The sequence below is a fragment of the Rattus norvegicus genome, chromosome 9 (genome assembly GCF_036323735.1).
Source record: "Rattus norvegicus strain BN/NHsdMcwi chromosome 9, GRCr8, whole genome shotgun sequence".
NCBI lineage: Eukaryota > Metazoa > Chordata > Mammalia > Rodentia > Muridae > Rattus > Rattus norvegicus.
In genome coordinates, this window is record NC_086027.1 from 68,650,738 (window position 1) to 68,669,827 (window position 19,090).

The 19,090-nt window shown below is 43.6% G+C and overlaps 1 long non-coding RNA gene across 1 annotated transcript; it reads left to right on the top strand.

The window, feature by feature from the left end:
* The first annotated feature begins 3,560 nt into the window (after window positions 1–3,560).
* Window positions 3,561–17,513, top strand: LOC134480582 (uncharacterized). Its single transcript, XR_010055005.1, has 2 exons — window positions 3,561–4,405; window positions 12,474–17,513. It is a non-coding gene; the product is annotated as an uncharacterized LOC134480582 (long non-coding RNA).
* The last annotated feature ends 1,577 nt before the right edge of the window (window positions 17,514–19,090 follow it).

Sequence of the window (19,090 nt, forward strand, 5' to 3'; positions counted from 1 at the left end):
TAGAGTCTTTTCTTCCATACTTCAAAAAATGTTTTTAAAAAAAAAATGTTTTTTGAAATTTTGTGTTTATTATCATTGTGTGGCTACATGTGGGATGCACATGGCAAGACGCATGTGTAGCGGTAGTGGTCGAAGGCAAATTTTCGGGGTTGGTTTTCCCCCTCTGCCCCCGTGTGGGTTCTGAGGATCCAGTCAGTTGCCAGGCTCTGTGTCAAGCACCTTTCCTGGTAGATCGCTCTTGCCTGCCCTTAGAGTTTTCTTAGTCTTTCATCGATTCTTGAAATTGGGTTTTCTTTCAACTTTCCAAATCACAGTTGTTCTCCTGCCCCGTGAAATCTAGGGACTGACTGGCCAGAGCATTACTGTAATTGTGTTCTGGAGAAAACCCTTCCTTTGCCTGCCAGGAATCTTAGCTTCCAGTGGGGGAAGGGGCAGCGTGTCGAGACTTTGACATGTTGCCAAGTCAGTGCCTTCTTTTGCCCTTAGCCATCTGCAGGAGACTGGTTGGACCCCATGGATTAAAACCACAGCATCCAAGCCTGGATTGGCCAGACTTACGGGTATCCTAGGGGTTGAGGTCCATCATTTTTCTACCATACAAATAGGACCACTTTCAAACCACAACCCAGCTGATTTAAATGCTTTCCAAAATGAGAAATTAAGAGGACATTGCTGTTCATGGGTCAGCAGTGTCACAAAAACATGTTAGGAATTTCTTCAGCTCTGTGGAAAAGCATTTGCCTAGTATGCATGAAGCCTTCTGCTGGCTCCCATGGGCTCTGCACGTGTGTGGTACACTAACATGCATGCAGGCACATACTCACACATACTTATACACATAAAGTAAAAGTAAAATCTTAGAAAGAAAGAGAACAGAATAAGTCATTGAGGAAGGCAGCCAGCATCACCTTCTGGGCTCCACATACGTGTTTGAATGTGTGCACACATGTGCCACCAAGTGAACATGCCCACATTAACGGGAATATACAACAAACACACAAATACAAATGATCATAAAGAAAACTAAAGTCTGGGCTGGAGAGATGGCTCAGTGGTTAAGAGCACTGACTGCTCTTCCAGAGGTTCTGAGTTCAAATCCCGGCAACCACATGGTGGCTCACAACCATCTGTAATGGGATCCAATGCCCTCTTCTGGTGTGTCTGAGGACAGCTACAGTGTACTCATATCTAATAAATAAATCTTTTAAAAAAAGAAAACTAAAGTCTGGAGGAGAAAACAAATGTGTCTCAGGCTCCTTTGAACAAGGGATAGGCTTGATGCAAAGGGAAAGAAAGTCAGGTGTCTGGCAAGGATCTCAAAGTCAGAGAAAGTCACAGCGAACTCCTGGCCATCTTTTTTCCCCTGTAATGACTTTACTTCCTTAGCTTGCAGGAATTTTTTTTTAAATGGAGAATAATTTTTGAATCAAATTCAAATTGCATTGTTGTGTCAATCTCTAATTCTATTAAGTTACATGACCCTTAAATTCTTACTGCTTTTTTTTTTTTTTTTGGTGGTTGTTGATTTTTCTACATTTGTATTTAAATAAAAAGTTGGTGGCTGGGCAGTGGTGGCACATGCCTTTAATCCCAGCACTTGGGAGGCAGAGGCAGGTCTCTCTGAGTTTGAGGCCAGCCTGATCTACATAGCAAGTTCCAGCCCGGACAGAGTATGTGTGTGCATGTATAGACATATATGTACCACGGCACATGTTTGGCCATCAGGGGAAATCCTTTGGTGCCTCAGTTCTCTCCTTCCACCATGTGGGACCTGGGGATCAAACTCAAGTTTCATGTTTGGAAGCAGGTACCTTTACTGAGATTCATTCATTTTTATGTGCATTGTTGTTTTGCCTGTGTTTATGCCTGTGTGAGGGTAACAGGTCTTTGGAACTGGAGTTACAGACAGTTGTGAGCTGCCATATGGGTGCTGGGAATTGAACCTGGGTCCTCTGGGAGATTAGCCAGTGCTCTTAACCTGTGAGCCATCTCTTCAACCCCAGGCCCCATTATTTTGTTTGTTTTAGGTAATGTTTTATGTAGCACAGGATGGCCTCAAACTCACTATGTAGATGAGTCTACATCTGTGAGTCCTATGTCCCTGAGGTGAGATTACAGGTGTGTACCACCTCATCTGGCTGGGTTTGTTTTGTTTGTTTGTTTGTTTGAGACAAGGCCTATGTCTCCACCACTGGCTCTATATTGTTCTTGCCAGGACATCATCAGGATCATCCTGTATAGTCTTCCTAACCTCAAACTTACCCTGCCTAAGGGTCATTAATTTCCTCATGGGTATAAGTTAATCCACTATAATTCTCTTTTTCTTTTTTCTTTTCTACTGGTTTATGAGTGAGACCTGAAATTTGACAAGATAAAGGGAGGCAATTAAAGATGAGCATTCTATCCTGTTTCATTGTTTTTGAAAAGGGATTGTGCTATGGGACCTGGCTTGCCTGGAGCCCCCTATGCAACAGAACTCACTGGCCTGTAACTCCCTATGTAGCCCTTAAACCGGCCTTAAACTCAAAGGGATTCTCTTGCCCCTGCCCTTTAAGGGCACAGCTATGTGCCTCTAACATCTGGCTTATTCATTTTTTTCTCTTTTTGAGATAAGGTCTTATTGTATAATCAAGGCTGGCCTAAACTTCATGCAGTCCTCCTGCCTTGGACACCCAAGTGCTAGGATTATAAGGCATACAACGCTATGGCTGTCTTTGTAAGAACTCTAGATACAGGGAAGGCAGCCTTGGAAAGGAGATAGGAAAACTCTAATAGGACGACTGAGAGTCAGCAGTTGGAATGGTAAGTGGGTCTAGACAGATCTTTCGCTGATATTTTGTTTTAATTTGAGGGCAGTGGTGTGTACTTGTTCATATGCTAAGGGAAGAACCTCGGGAAGGTGAGGCAGCCCTGAGCTTATTCACAGTGCAAAGTGAAAAGGAAGATAGGAGAGAAGGGAGCCCAGGATCTGGAAGCAAAGACCGGCCTTAAAACAGGTGAAGGAGCTATCATGCTCGCCAACACGAGAACAGAAGAGCTGGAGGCTAGGGTAGGTTTACCACTCGTTTCTGCGAGGTGGAGGCTGCTTTCTCTGGAGAAACATGAGGCCATATCCTGAGAAAGGGAGGCATACAAGAAACTGTGTGAGAGGGAGGTGGGAAGTAGCCTCTGTGCAGGGCTGTACCCATGAATTCAGAAAAGCATTGCCTGCCCAGTGGTGGATTTTTATTAACAGCCCGAGTGTGGGGTTGAAGTCATCCAGGGTTGGAGCAACAATAAAAAGACAGAAGGTGGGGTTGGGGATTTAGCTCAGTGGTAGAGCGCTTGCCTAGCAAGCGCAAGGCCCTGGGTTCGGTCCCCAGCTCTGAAAAAAAGAAAAAAAAAAAAAAAAAAAAGACAGAAGGTGGCAAGAATGCAAGTCAGTGGACCTGTGCAGGGCCTGGACTTGAGCCTCAGCGCTGGGCCAAGGTGTGATGGAGCTGTGAGTTCGCTCTTACCCGACGACGTCTTGTTTGACTTTTGGGTACATTTTCTTTCTCTTTTTTTTTTTTTTTTTCGGAGCTGGGGACCGAACCCAGGGCCTTGCACTTGCTAGGCAAGCGCTCTACCACTGAGCTAAATCCCTAACCCCTGGGTACATTTTCAACTTCAGACTCTTTTACCTTCAACTTCCTAGGTGCTGAGATTACTGGTGTGAACCCCCACACCCAGCTTTCGAAAAATGTTTTTACTTTATTTTTTCCTTCTTCTCATGTTTTTAGGCAAGATCTTGCTATGCAGCCTACACTTACCCCAAATTCACTATCCTCCTGCCTTAGCTGCTTAAATGCTAGGATTGCAGCAGACATGTACGGCCATGCCTGGATTTCGCTGTGCCTGTTTTGTTTAGATATGCTTGGATCTGCAGAGAAACCGGAAGCACAGGTTCGTTGCCTAGGAACAGTAGGCTTTCCCACGTAGTCTAGGTGTGTGCTGAGCCAAACGATCTAGGCTTCTAAGTACACTGTGATGTTCCCACAACGACAAGATCAAACAGCGGCTCTTCTCTCAGAAAAGCTCCATTTTAGTGGACGCATGGCTACTCTTTATCCAATTCATGGGTTCATTTCCAACATCGCTTCCTCAATTAGCCCTTCCGTCCATCTTTCGAAGGTCACCCACACCCCTCTCCCTAAAGCTTTTCAGCATGAAGTTATTTACCCAGCTATGTCCACCTCTTCCTGTCAACTTCCAGGAGACGACTCCCCAGGATCTAATTCAATGTGAGAAGGGCTGGAGAGGAAATCCAGTTGGCAGAATGCCTGCTTAGCTGAGGAGGCACCCAGCCTCATGGCCTGAGGAACTACAGGTTCTCAGCCTTTCCATTGGGAAGACGGTCATTGTTGGACTACCCAGACCATACCGGGTAAGGCAGCCTAACAAATCCTGTTATGACTATGTTCATTCGATGGGGTTTGTTCTTCTAGAGAGCTCTACCTGCCACCATAGGTAATGTTTCATAAAAGAGAAAGAGTTTTCTATTGCTTCTGGCCCCTCCCTTCCTTGGAACCTGGAAAAGAAGCTGCCAGACTTGAAGACACTTGCTTCTACTCATCTTGGAAACACTTAAAACTATGTCTAATGCTACATTCCTGTTCTAGAATATAAATTCAGACAAATAGCCCAGGAGAGTCAAAATCCTGACTTCAATCACATATGAAGAAGGTGAGGGGAAAGAAAGGAATAAAAGAATGGAAGGAAGGAAGGTAGAAGGAAGGAAGGAAGGAAGGAAGGAAGGAAGGAAGGAAGGGAGAAAGAAAGGAAGAAGAAAGGAAGGAAAAAAGAAATTGTAGTTATGACCTAACCACAGTCAAAAATTTCTTTGGCTTCCATTGGTCTGGTGTTAATGAGAGCCTTTACTCTTAGAACTTGGTGCTTGTGTGGCCAAGCAGAGGAAGGGAAATCAGACAGGAAGCCATTGAGCATATCATGCACTTGCTGGCCTTCCTCAAGTTCAGACCTCTGCTTGAAGGATCACCTCACACTCCTGGTTCTTGTAGGCCCAGGCTAGCATGAGAAAACTGGAAAAGTTCTTTCAGATGTCAAATCCCAGCTTCTATCAGACAGATGAATAAAGCCACAAGGGATGGCAGGCAGGCCCTCATGTTGTCTATGTGAGCCGTTCTAATCTTTCTTCTTCAATGTTCAGTTCCTTAGACCAAATGCTAATATATTCTGCCCTAAAGCATGGTGAATAAAATTAAGGGATCGTTTCTGAGAGCACTTCACCCCACTGGTCTCTCTACGTTTCGATAGGACTCTTTCAAGGAGGGATAATATATTGTAAAGTGGATTCTGCAGGCTGTGAGAATTACTCTTTCACTTTACAGGATTTTTGCTTCGTTTTGTTTTGTTTTTTCGAGACAGGGTTTCTTTGTGTAGCTCTGGCTTTTCTGGGACTTGCTCTGTAGATCAGGATGGCTTCGACTCAAGAGATCCAGCTGTCTCGGCCTCCCGTGGGATCAAAAATGTGCACCCATGCCCAGCTGATTTGTTTTATTTATTTTTAAAATGTATTTATTTCAATTTCATGTACATTGTTTTGTACTGCATGTATGAGGGAGTCAGTGTAACTCCCCTGAAACAGGAGTTACAGTTGTGAGCTGCCATTTAGGTGCTGGGAACTGAACTCAGGCTCTCTGGAAGAACAGCCAGTGCTCTTAACTGCTGAGCCATCTCTCCAGGCCCCTGGTTTTGTTTTGAATTTTCTCTGTGTGTATGTGCAAGTGAGTGTAATTGCTGGATGAGGACAGAGGCATTGGGTCCCTTGGAACTGGAGTTATCAGGCACTTGTGATAACTCCATCATCCTGATGTGGCTGCCTGATGTGGGTGCTGGAACCAGACTCAGGTTCTCTGTAAGAGCAGTATAGACGCCCCCAACCTCTGAGCCCTCTCGCCATTGCTGGCACTGGAACTTGAGAGCAAAAGGAACTAAAGCAAGGATGTGTGTGGTGCCAAAGAAACAAGTCTCACTCACAACCTGTCTATCTGTCTCCACCCTGCCCCTACCAAACCTCTCCACCCCAGGGTCTCTCTCTCTCTCTCTCTCTCTCTCTCTCTCTCTCTCTCTCTCTCTCTCTCTCTCTCTCTCTCGTGACCCTAGCTATACTGCTGTCCATAATCAGCCTCAGCTCTTCCAGTTGTCTCTGACTGTTCTCTTCCCCATATCTACAATAAACCATTCTCCTCTACCATGCTTAGAAGCAGTCTCGTCCCCATTTTCCCTCAGTATGCTCATGGGCATGCTATGCTCTGTGAACAAAGCAAAAAGCTCCTCTGACCTGACACTGGCAACTCATGTCTACTGCCAACGTCCATGAAACTACACAGGCAAACATTCACACAAGTGACCTTCAGAGTGCTTGTGTCTTCTTTTGCCTTTGCTCCGCTCTATATCACCCCGAAATATCTCAAGCTCCACTCCCCAGGGGTACAGGTCATCTGGTGTGGGAAGCTAACATGGGTAACTTTAAAGCTCTGAGCTCTTCACTGCTGGTATTTACCAAGAACCTGTGGAGACTGAATTTTAAAGGGAGGGACTAACCCCAACAAAAAACATAATAAGCTGTTCTACAGTGATAAAGGCTATGAAGAGAAAAGTAATAAGGATAAGATGAGGAAGACCTTATGGATGGCTTGAACAAAAAAGGCCTCTGATGCTCTCATCTGAGCAGTTGCTGAAGATGCGGGGGCAATGCTGGGGGAGGGGTGGGGGAGTGGAAGGGACTCCAGGCAGAGGGATTAGCATTTGCGAAGGCTGAGAGGTGAGGATGTGTTTGATTTAATGCTAAAGGAGAAAGGAGAGTGCAAGGTTGAAATGGAGACTTGCCATGAGTTTGATGTGAGGCCCTGTGTGGTTTCACGGATGTTGGCAGTAGTTAGGAATTGCCTGTGTCAGGACAAAGGAACTTGGCCCTGAGCAACACAAGGAAGAATCAGGACAATTAGTACTTCCCAAGCTCTCTTCCAGATGATGTTGGCCTAAGTATAGATTTCTCTCCTCCCTCTGGTTCCATACTTCTCTACTTAGTTTTCTTTACCAAGATAACCACACTGTTGTTAATAAAATTCTATCAGAAAGCCTTTCTCTTCAACATCTGTGCAGTGTGAGCAGGAGCCAGGAGATTCAGAATAGGGGATGGATAACTTGGAAATGAAGGAGCTGGCTATTAGCGGACCTTTGACCTGCACAGGTTGGACAGACATAACTGTCCTTACTACATCTGCCTGGGTGAGGATTACAAGTCCCAACAGATTAGAAGTGCCTGAGATTACAAAGCAAGGTGTCTAGACAAAGAGCCCAATGTTATGGCCTAAATATGTCCTCCCAAACTTTTCTGATGACACTTAATGGCTAATATGATAGTATACAAAAGTATGTCCTGTAAGAAGATAACAGAGGGGCTGAGAGATGGCTCAGATGGCTAAGAGTGAGTGCTGCTCTTCCAGAGGGCAGGATCCACCCTGAAGGCTCATAACTACTTATAAATCCAGGAGACACAAAGTCCCTGTGGGCATTTGCACTCTCATGTATACACACACAAGCACATACACAATTAAAACTAAAATAAAGGATGGAGATGGCTCAGAGGTTAAGAGCACTGACTATTCTTCCAGAGGTCCTGAGTTCAAATCCCAACAACCACATGGTGGCTCACAACCATCTGTAATGTGTTCTTGGTGCCATCTTCTGGCGTACAGGCAGAACACTGTACTTAAAATAAATAAATAAATCTTTAAAAAAACTAAAATAAAAATTTTAAACAGAAGTTATTAGAGGGGTGTGGGTAGGGGCTGGGGATTTAGCTCAGAGGGGCTGGGGATTTAGCTCAGTGGTAGAGCGCTTACCTAGGAAGCGCAAGGCCCTGGGTTCGGTCCCCAGCTCCGGGGGAAAAAAAAAAAATAGAGGGGTGTGGGTAAATATCTCTGTCAGTAAAATGAAGTGAAAACTTGTAGTTCTTCGGAAAGTTAGTTATGTCAAGTAATATTTTGCTGAGGCACACAGGCGAAAGAACATGTTTCTGAAGCAGACACAGGTAAAAGGATGTTTCTGTATGGCAGACTCATGAAAGGACGCTTGGTGAAGGAGTATGATATGACCCCACAGACAGTGGGGGACAAGCACTGAGCCTTGGTTTGGTTTGTTCCACCTCCCTATTCTTCACTAATGCCATGCATGTACTGGTTCGCCTTACATAGCACTGAGAGAAACTTGCCCAAGAACTGCTCTCACAAGGTTCCTACAGCAGCTTTCAGCTTCTGTGCCCTCACCTCAGGCAGGTTGGTGAGCCTGGTAGTTTCTTCAGGATTGAATACAGCTGCCTGGTGTCTGCCTGCTTGCAGGACTGGTCTGCAGCTGCTAAGTTGTATTTGGTGTTTGCTACAGGACTGAACTGCTGCCCAAGAAGATTAAACTTGCCCCCAAAGAACTATTGTTAAACAGGTCCAGTTCCCCCATATCCTAATAACTTTTCCACTGCCTCTGCTGGGTGGTGGGCTAGAAGAGAGGTTGAACCCTTGTTAAAAGTATGTTGTAGGGCTGGAGAGATGACTCAGCCGTTAAAGGCTAGGCTCACAACCAAAAATATAAAAGTATGTTGTAAAAAAATTTATGCGTACAGTGAAAGAAATGTCTACTACAAAAGCATGAGAACCTGAGATTGGATTCCGAGCAACGTTAAAGAGTCAGGAGGAATAGCATGTATGTGTAATTCCAGAATTGGGAGGTGAGAAAGGAGAATCCTAGAAGCAGCCTACCAGCCAATCTAGCCAATCAATGGGCCCCTGGGCTAGTAAAAAAATTCCTTTTCACCCAATGACAATGTCTGCCCTCCACATGCACATACATGTCCAAGCATCATATCCACACCAGTATACATATACATGCATAAGCATAAACATAAACTTCTCTCTCTCTCTCTCTCTCTCTCTCTCTCTCTCTCTCTCTCTCTCTCTCTCTCACACACACACACACACACACACACACACACACACACACACACACACACACACCAGGGTGGGGGGAAGATAATCACTTGACTCCAGGAGTTCAAGGTCAGCCTAGGTAATAGAGTAAGACTGTTACTTTTTTTCTTTTAAGCATTTAGATCATTCAGACTTTTGAACAATGGGATTAAGATCCTTATATAAGGGGCTACACAGCAGGGCAGTGGTGGAACATGCCTTTAGCCCCAGTACTTGGGAAGGCAGGCAGACCTCTGAGTTTGAGGCCAGCCTGGGCTACGAGTGAGTTCCAGGACATCCAGGACTACACAAAATATGCATAAATTATTCATATTTATAAATAATATATATATGCAGAAAGAAAGGTGGATCATGAGTTTGAGATCAGTTATGTTATGTACCAAGCCCTGTCTCAGCACTCTCTTCCACAAAATTACCTGCTTGAAGGTCATGAAAAAAATTTTTTTTCCTTTTCTTTTTTTCAGAGCTGGGGACCGAACCCAGGGCCTTGAGCTTGCTAGGCAAGCGCTCTACCACTGAGCTAAATCCCCAACCCCGGTCATGAAAATTTTTATTTTCAGTTTATCACTACAATGTCCTAGACAATCATCATATTGCTATTATCTCTGGTGCTGGGATTTAGGGAAACCTTTCTTTGCTTTTGTTTGTTTGTTTGTTTTGTTGTTGTTATTGGTGGTGGTGGGGTTGTTTTTTGTTTTTTATTTTTTGTTTTCCCAGATAGGGTTTCCTTGTGTCGCCTTGGCTGTCCTGGAACTTGCTCTATAGATCAGAATGGCCTCAAACTCACAGAAATCCTCCTGCCCCTGTGTCATGAGTGCTAGGATCAAAGATATGTGCCACCACCATCCAACTGGAACTTTTCTTTTTTAAGATTTATTTTATGTATATGAATACACTGTAGCTGTCTTCAGACACACCAGAAGAGGGCATCAGATCCCATTACACCATGTGGTTGCTGGGAATTGAACTTAGGACCTTTGGAAGAACAGTCAGTGCTTTTAACCACTGATCCATCTCTCCAGCCCTGGAACTTTGCTTTTCAATTTCATGTATTTGCATTGTTTGTATCTGGTTTGGATTTCTTTAAAAATGAGCATTGCTATGCTTTGAATATGAGCTGCTCCTTACAGGCTCCCGCATTGGGAGTTCGGTTGTCTGCTGAGAATCTGCGGGGTGTGATCTTGAGTGTTCTGATGTGATTGACAGTTTTATCACTTGGTGGATTGATAATATGATGATACTAGTGGAGAGGTTAAAGTGGAAAGTGAAGAATAGTTGATAAGAAGTAGGCCAGTGGGTCATGTGCTTGGGGACCATATCTTGTCCTGGCTTTTTCCCCTTTTTGCTTTCTCAGCTTCCTGTCTGCCATGGTGTCAACTGCTCCTATCGTCACCATCACCATCATCACCATGGTTTGCCTCACAGAAAGTCAAGCACACATGATGTACTAAACCTCTACAAGTGGGGGCCATAATATATCTCTCCTCTGTGAAGCTTGTAACAACAACAACAACAACAACAACAACAAAAATAATAATAAAATAATGTATTGTACAAAACAACATATGATTATATGACACAGTATGTTATATTGTTATATTATATTTATATATTATAGATATTATATTATCCATATTATATATCATACACTACAATAATACTCATATCATAATAATTATAATAATATAATTGTTATGATTATTATATTTATTTTTAATTCATTATATGAGTGTTTTGCCTATATGTATGTATGTATCTATGTGAATCATATTTGTGCATGTTACCTATGGAGGTAAGTAAAAGGTATTGAAGCCCCTGGAACTGTGTAGCCCTGGCTGTCCTGGAACTCACTCTGTAGACCAGGCTGGCCTTGAACCCACAGAGATCTGCCTGCTTCTGCCTCCCAAGTACTGGGATTAAAGGCTTGTACCATCACTGCCTGACTCAACTTTACCATTTGTGACTGTGAAACAAGGTTTCATTTTTAGCCCAGGATAGTATGGAACTCACCAAGTAGCCCAGACTTGCCTCAGACTCTTAGCAATCCTTCATTAGCTCCTAAGTAGTGGGATCATAGGTGTGAATTACCATGCCCGGCCTAACATAAATCTCTTGACACAGAAATAGCCACTTAAGGATAACTCATTGAGACATCACTGTCTATATAAACTAGTCGGTTGGCTCATTTAACAGATCTACCACAGCCTGTGGTACAGCATAAGGATTTTGGGTTCCTGGCAAAAGCGGAGCGAAAGATAGGGCTGGAAGTGTCAGAGATGACTGCTTCTTTCTGAGTAGATATGGATTATATCTTAGAAAATTCCTGGCGCTTGTTCAATACATGATGATAGTGAAACCAAGACTGATGTTAATCTTCAGGGAAATTAATAGGTGCTGAGCTATCAAGACTGATATAATAATGGCGTTTCTGCTGTGGAAAATAATAATAGTCTTTGGTCTTGATATAGTCTTACAATACCCAGCACCTTTCTGCAGTTGTAAACCTGACCCTGGCTGAAGTAATGAGGAATAAGCACATCAGACACGTGTGCCATTGAAGAAAACCTGACGTGGTTTCTCCACTCCTACCATATATGACTTCTAAGGAATGAACTCAGGTCAGGCTTAGAGGCAAGTGCCTTTACCCACTAACCACTCTCACAGGTCCAGAAAATAAATGTGTTTGTTTTGTTTTGTTTTGTTTTGTTTTGTTTTGTTTTGTTTTGTAACAGTCTTACCAATCAGTCCTGCTTGGCCTAGAGCTCACTCTGTCCACCGGGCTTGTCTCAAATTCAGAGATCTGCCTGAGTCTGTCCAGGAGCCTGGATTAAAGACACAGGTCATGGTGCACAGTACAGACAGGGTTCTGGTCACCAGTCAAAGGATCGTTCTGCAGAGCTGGGGAGAATCCCGGCATTTTGAGGAGGCCTAGTCTTTTTATTTCACTTTTGTATGGAGTCTGACCATCCTGAGTATATTATGACAGCCTTTCCCAAGAATCCACAGGAAGGAACATACTGAGGAACAGAAAGTTCAAGGCGAAGACTGGGAAAGACAGAAGTCTGGACTGTGTGATGTGGAAGGATTGTTGTTGAAGTTTCTTGATTTCCTATCAAATTGAGTCGTGCACAGTGAGGCGTGCCCTTTGTTTACGACTTGGCTTGAGTCACGCCAGGCAGTTATCCCGCAGCTCTACTGGGCAGCCTAAAACCCCAGGTCTGATGTCTTCCTGCCTCTGCTTAACAACAAGGATTTCTTCGGCGTGTGTTATTTGCCAAGAGGGAGAGCTTCACTTAAGAAGTCCCGACCGGGAGTAAAGAATCTTTGTGGCTCAAGAAAACTTACTTGGATTAGAGAATTATAACTCATTTGGAAAACGACTCTTTCAATGCTAGACTTCGAAATGCTAGATTACTTGACTGTGGCTCACTTTTTATTTGGTTACAGGATGGAGCCCAGGGCCTCCCGCACGCCAGGAAACTGCTCTCCACTGGAGCTGCGCTCCCAGCACTGTTGCTGCCCTTCTGAAGAGAAGAACTAACTGAAATCACTTGGCTTCCACGTGAAATTGCATACGGAAGATAAATATTCAAGGAACTTTCAAATTCTGTATCTTTTAATAAGCTGTTGCTAGATCACAAAGCTAAAGCCAGTAAGGTAGATTTGAAAGAGATTTGTTGATAATACCAGCACTGTGAAAATCATAAGTAAATATGTTAGTGAAATTCGAATAGGAAGAAGTCCAGCTGAGTTTTTTTTTTTTTTTTTTTTTTTTTTTCCGGAGCTGGGGACCGAACCCAGGGCCTTGCGCTTCCTAGGTAAGCGCTCTACCACTGAGCTAAATCCCCAGCCCCCCAGCTGAGTTTTACCATGGTCCCCCATCTCCTACTCCCACTTTCCACTCCAGCTTTTTTTGATACAGTGTATTATTTATTTTAAAGATTTATTTATTTATTTATTTATTTATTTATTTATTTATTTATTTATAAGTATACTGTAGCTGTCTTCAGACACACCAGAAGAGGGCATCAGATCTCATTACAGATGGTTGTGAGCCACCATGTGGAGGCTGGGATTTGAACTCAGGACCTCTGGAAGAGCAGTCAGTGCTCTTAACCTCTGAGTCATCTCTCTAGCCTGAGACAGTGTATTATATTGCCCTGGTATTTGCTATATAGTCCAGGCTGTTTTTAAATTTGAAATCCTTCAACCTCTGGAATATAGGCATGTGTAGCTAGGCCTGGCCCTACTGGCTTATTTATAGAAATTGAAAAATCAATATGGACTGAAAGTTTGTTTGTTTATTTATTTATTTATTTACTTATTGGTGTTTTTGAAAAAGGGTCTCTCTTTGTGGCCCTAGCTATCCTGGAATTTACCACATAGACCAGGCTGGCCTGAGCCTCACAGAGATCTGCCTGTCTCTGGGCAGTCACATCCAGCTTTAACAGAATCTTGAGAAGGAACAAAGGACTCAGGTTTTTCTAACTTCAAAGCTTAACTGCTAAGTATCAATAATGTCGCCAGTATCGCACTGCCATAGCACATATAAAATTAAATGAGATGAAGTTGGCAACAAAAATGCACTTTTAGAATCAGTCCATGGGGGTTGGGGATTTAGCTCAGTGGCAGAGCGCTTGCCTAGGAAGCGCAAGGCCCTGGGTTCGGTCCCCAGCTCCGAAAAAAAAAGAACCAAAAAAAAAAAAAAAAAAAAAAAAGAATCAGTTCATTTTTAAAATTTCAATTAAGTTTATCTAACCAGGTATATAAAAACATAAAATTATACATATTTATTAATAAGTCTGTAATGTGACAAGGTTGTTGAAGTTTTGACAGTTAGGGCAATGAAAGTTAGATGCCAAGCTAAGTCAGTAGGGAAAGGTCAATGTTTTCAACTAGTTGTGCTAGAATAAATCCACAGACACAAAAGTAGAATCCATAGGATTCTACTATAGACTGTATACAAAATTAACTCAAAATGGACAAAATCTTAAGAGGTAAAATTCTCAGGGTGACACAGAACTAGCTGACCATGACGTTAGATAGTGCAGCCAAAATATGAAAAGTAAAAGGAGGGCTAGAAGCTGAGCACAACTGTGGACAATGAAATTCCAGCAGCACTCGGGAGGCAGAGGCAGGCAGAACTCTGTGAGTTCGAGGCCAGCCTGGTCTACAGGGTGAATTCCAGGGCAGCCAGGGTTACACAGAGAAACCACCTCTTGAAAAACAAACAAAACAAAAGAGAAAAGCAAAGAAAAAAGAGGATAGGTGGGGCTGGAGAGATTGCTCAGTGGTCATTGGCTGCTCTTCAGAAAGACCTGGATCCTTGCTCCTACACGATGGCTCACAATCAACTAGAACTACAATTCCAGGGATCCAACACCCTTTCCTGGGCTCTGTGGGCACCAGGCAGGCATGTGCTAGCTACATAGCTAGCAAACAAAATGCTCATACACATAAAATAAATGAGTACATTTAAAAAAATAAAAGAAGGGCTGGGGATTTAGCTCAGTGGTAGAGCGCTTACCTAGGAAGCGCAAGGCCCTGGGTTCGGTCCCCAGCTCCGAAAAAAAAGAACCAAAAAAAAAAAAAAAGAAAGAAAACAGGTAACAGGTGTATGTATGGCTGTTAGCCCAGCCCTGGGGAGACTGAAGCAGGAGGATATCAATTTTGAAGACAGACCGGTCACAGTAGCAAGCTTTAGGCCAGACTGGTTTACATAATAAAACTTTATCTGAACTTGCTGTGTAGCTCAGGATAACCTCGAACTCCTCACTCTTTTGTCTCCACCTCCCATTATATCTGTGGACCAGTGCTCCCCATTTATAGGTAGTGGGGATCAAACCCAGTGCCTTGTGCATACTAAGCAGGACCTTTGCAAGTAGAACTACATCTCCAGCCCACTAATTATTAAATAGGCAAATAATATATGCAATTATGTAAATTGATATAAACACTTTAGAGGATGCATATGTATACCTATATAAATATGTAAATCTACACATGCATATGTAGATCTAACAGATATGCATATTTATGTGTTATATAATATATAGGTTATATTGTATAATATAAATATACACACAGATACATTCATCCAAACATAAGTTAAAAGGGAGGGGTGGAAAAGTATACACTAAATGTTATTAGTTGGACTGTCCGGCCCACGGCACATGTTGTTTGTAATCCCAGCACTTTGGAGGCAGAGGAAGGTGAATCTCTGAGTTTGAGGCCAGCCTGGTCTACAAAGTGAGTTTCAGGATAGCCAAGACTACAAAGAGAAACCCTGTCTCAAAAAACAAAACAAGAAAAGGGTCAAGAGGATCAGGGTGAAGGCTCAGGGGTAAAGGCACTTGTGGCTGAACCTGAGAACTTGAAATCTATTTCTAGGAAACCCCATACTGGAAGGAGAAAACAGCTACTGCCACTTACCCTCTGACCTCCACGTGTAAACTGTGCCATCTGCAGGTACATGCACACACAGAGTCACACAAAGACATACAAAACATCCGAAACACAATTCACAATTGCAATTCTTTCTACAGAAAAAGAAAGAAAAGAATTTCCGTACCACGGCCCCCTCCAAAACATGTGATACATTTATTCGAGTACTAAATTGATCAACTGTGTACTCCCTCTTAGGACTAAATAAATAAAATGGGGCTGATGTCTTGGGGGGAGCTATTATATGCTTTTAAATCATATATTTTAAAAAATTGCATAACAGCATCCCTTCTGCTAAATTACATTTGCCAAGTAGATGTTCGAGTTGAACAAGTGAGAACCAAGTAAGTACAGCTCAGGCTGAGGGCTGAGGTCCCCATACCTGCGTTATCTGTCTCTCCCAGATCAAGATCAAGTCTTTCATATGAGATTTCAAAGCATTTACAGATGTTAATTAGTTCATAACAACCATGAGAAGCAGGCACATTTGATCATGAGAATTATGCCTGTTCTCCCCGGGAGGAGGTGGACAGGTTGAATGATTTCCCAGGATTCCGCAGTCCATGACTGTTAGTGAAAGTAAGAGTTCTCCTCACTAGCAATTTTCTTTTTCTGGAAAAGTGATAAAGTGGACTAGAGAAAAAGCTCTACCTGTCAAGAGTTTGCCATGCAAACATGAAGATCCAGGTTCCATCTCTAACAATCCACGCCAAAGCTAACAGGGTGGCCTTCACATGTAATCCCACCTCTGGGGATGGGCACAGAAAAGGGATCCCTGAGGCTGCCTAGCTAGTCTAGCCTAGCCAGCAAGTACCAGGTCCCAGGGAGAGACTCTGTCTCAAAGAACAAGGTGACTGGCTCCTGAGGAGGCACTCCCAAGCCTGACTACACACATGCACATACATGCACATGAACATACACATCTGCACAAACACATAACACAGAGAGAGAGAAAGTTGTCAGTCAATGTAAACCAAGCCAAACTAATTATTCATATGCTGAATATTTAAAAAACACAACTACTTTTACTTTTTATGTTTTCTGTTGTTTTTTTTTTCTACCCCCAAGCCCCTTTCAGTGAAGCTTATTAGAATAAAAGGTCTGCAAGGTTATGATTGGTCCTTGAGGTGGAGAGCATTGAACAGAAACAATCTTATATCTGGAGATCTGAACCTGATGCCATCTTGAAGGGGAGGAGAGGAGCGCCCCTAGAGAGTGCCTTCAGAAAGGTCTCCCTCTGCAGCAGCCTCCCTCCCTCCCTCATATCAATCCCTTTACATTTCCTTAACTATTTGGAGTGTTTTGCTGGGCACAATGGCATTCATCTTTAATCCCAGCATGTGGGAAGCAGAGGCAGGCAGATCTCTGAGTTCCAGACCAGTCTGGTCTACAGAGTGAGTTCCAGGACAGGCAGGGTTACAATAGAGAAACCCTGTCTCGAAAGGAGAAAGTTATTTATGTTGGAATTTTTTTGTTTGTCTCTCTCAAGAGAGGTTATCTCTGTTCAGTCCTGGCTGTCGTGGAGCTCACTCTGTAGACCAGGCTGACCTCAACTGTCTCTCATTTGAGTGCTGAGGTTTCAGGTTGGGTGAACCACATACAGCTTGTAGCTGTAGAACTAGAGTTTCATAAAGGTTACTCATTGTCAGAGTCCGATGTGCAGGGCCGGACGTGCCTGAGGGAGAGCCAGAGATAGGACTTGCCGAACCAGCTATCAGCCCCAAGGACACTGACCATCCTTCCTTCCCCAAGGACACCCTCCCCTTCCTTCACCCCCCTGAGTGAGATGAGCCACCCTACCTGCCTGCCGAGCTGCTAGATAACACACACTCCTTGCTGATGTCATTTCGCGCCGAAAGTAACCGTGCACCTTTTGAATTGACCAATCATGTGTAACCGCGCGAATGCCCCTTACCTCCCCTATAAAAACCCCCGAGTTTGGAAGCTCGGGGTCGATTCCTCTGTCTCCTGTGTGAGATATGTGTCGACCCGGGATCCCACTAAGACCTGGGATCTCGTTAATAAAGCTACCTCTTGCTGTTACATCAAGAATGGCTCCTCGTGATTCCTGGGGGCACCCCACCCTGCGATCGGAGCGAGAGACGCGGCTCCCCGTTTTGGGGTACGCTCTTTCATAGCTTGTTTCCTTTTTTTTTAATTAATTTATTTTGAATGCTGCCACCTCTGTGACTTAAAATCCGCCATTTTGTTGTGTTGTCTCACCCCCTCTTTCTTTTCTTTCTGAGACAGCATGGTATGAACTTACATCTAAGGGTTAGCTTAGAACTCCTGAAAGCAAGATAAAATGTGAGTCTCCCTATCCTCGTGGATCTTTGGCCAACTTAGTCCTTGAAGGCAGTAGGAACAGAGACCTCGAGCAGGGGTTTCAGAAGCCCTGTGAGTACATTTGGTGAATGACCACACCAGGACTGCTTGTCTGTAGGCAGATTCCTTAGGGTGACTTAAGGCTTATAAAGTTTTGAGGGACTGGGCAGGGACATCTAGGATGGGCAAAGGTCATTGACTGGGGGTTTAGGGTACCTGTAATACACTATTAACACAGAGAACCAGTTTAGGACTCTTAAGTGCTGGCTAAACAGGTTTAGTCAGGAGAGAGAAAACCGATCCTATAAACTGATTGAGGCTACGTGACATTCCTCAGGTAGAGGCTAGTGTAGGGGCTTTGAATACCCTAGACAAGGTCAGAGAAGGGAGTAGCCCATATTACGCAGAGCCCAGAGGCTATCTGGTCTCGGTGGACTTTGACTTTAATTAGCTTAGTTTTCCCACAACAAAACAAAGAAAAAAATGTGGCGTGACTGTAGTAATGTACTTGCAAGGCTAAGAGAGGAGTATTCTGAGTTCAAAATCAGCTGGGGTTAGACTGTGAGACTGGATCTCAAAAACAAATACCCAACTCATTTATTTGTGTGTGTGTGTGTGCGCACGCGTGCGCGCGCGTGTGCGCACTCGAGTGTCTACAGGTCAGAGGTCAACATGGGGTATATACTTCAATCACCTTAGACTTTTGATTTGTTTTCTTTTTCTTTTTTTTGGAGACATTGGTTCACTAATTGGCTCTGGCTGGCCTTGAATTCACAGAGATTTGCCTGCCTCTGCCTCCCAAGTGCTGGAATTAAAGGCATGTGCTACCACACCTGGCTTTTTATTTTTTTTTTAAGATTTATTTATCTATATTTTATGTGTATGCCTGTTTATGCACCATGGGCATGCCTACTGCCTACAGAGGTCAGAAGAGGGCATCAAATCCTCTGGAACTAGAGTTATAGATCCTTAGGATCCTCAGGAGTCACCCTGTGTGTTGGGAATCATACCTGGGTCTCCCAGAAGAGCTGCTAGTGTTCTTAACCACTAACCCATCTCTCCAGCTCCCTGCCATGCCTGGTCTTTATGTGGGTTCTGGGGTCTTTATGTTAGGGAGCCCAAATTCGGTCTTTATGCTTATATAGAAAGCACGTTTGTCCACTGAGCCTTCTCCCCAGCCTATTTATTATTAGTATTATTTATTGTTTTGATGATATCAGGGATTGCCAATACTAGGCAAGAATTCTACCACTGAGCTACAGCCCTAGCCTTATTTCTTATGACAAGGAGATGAC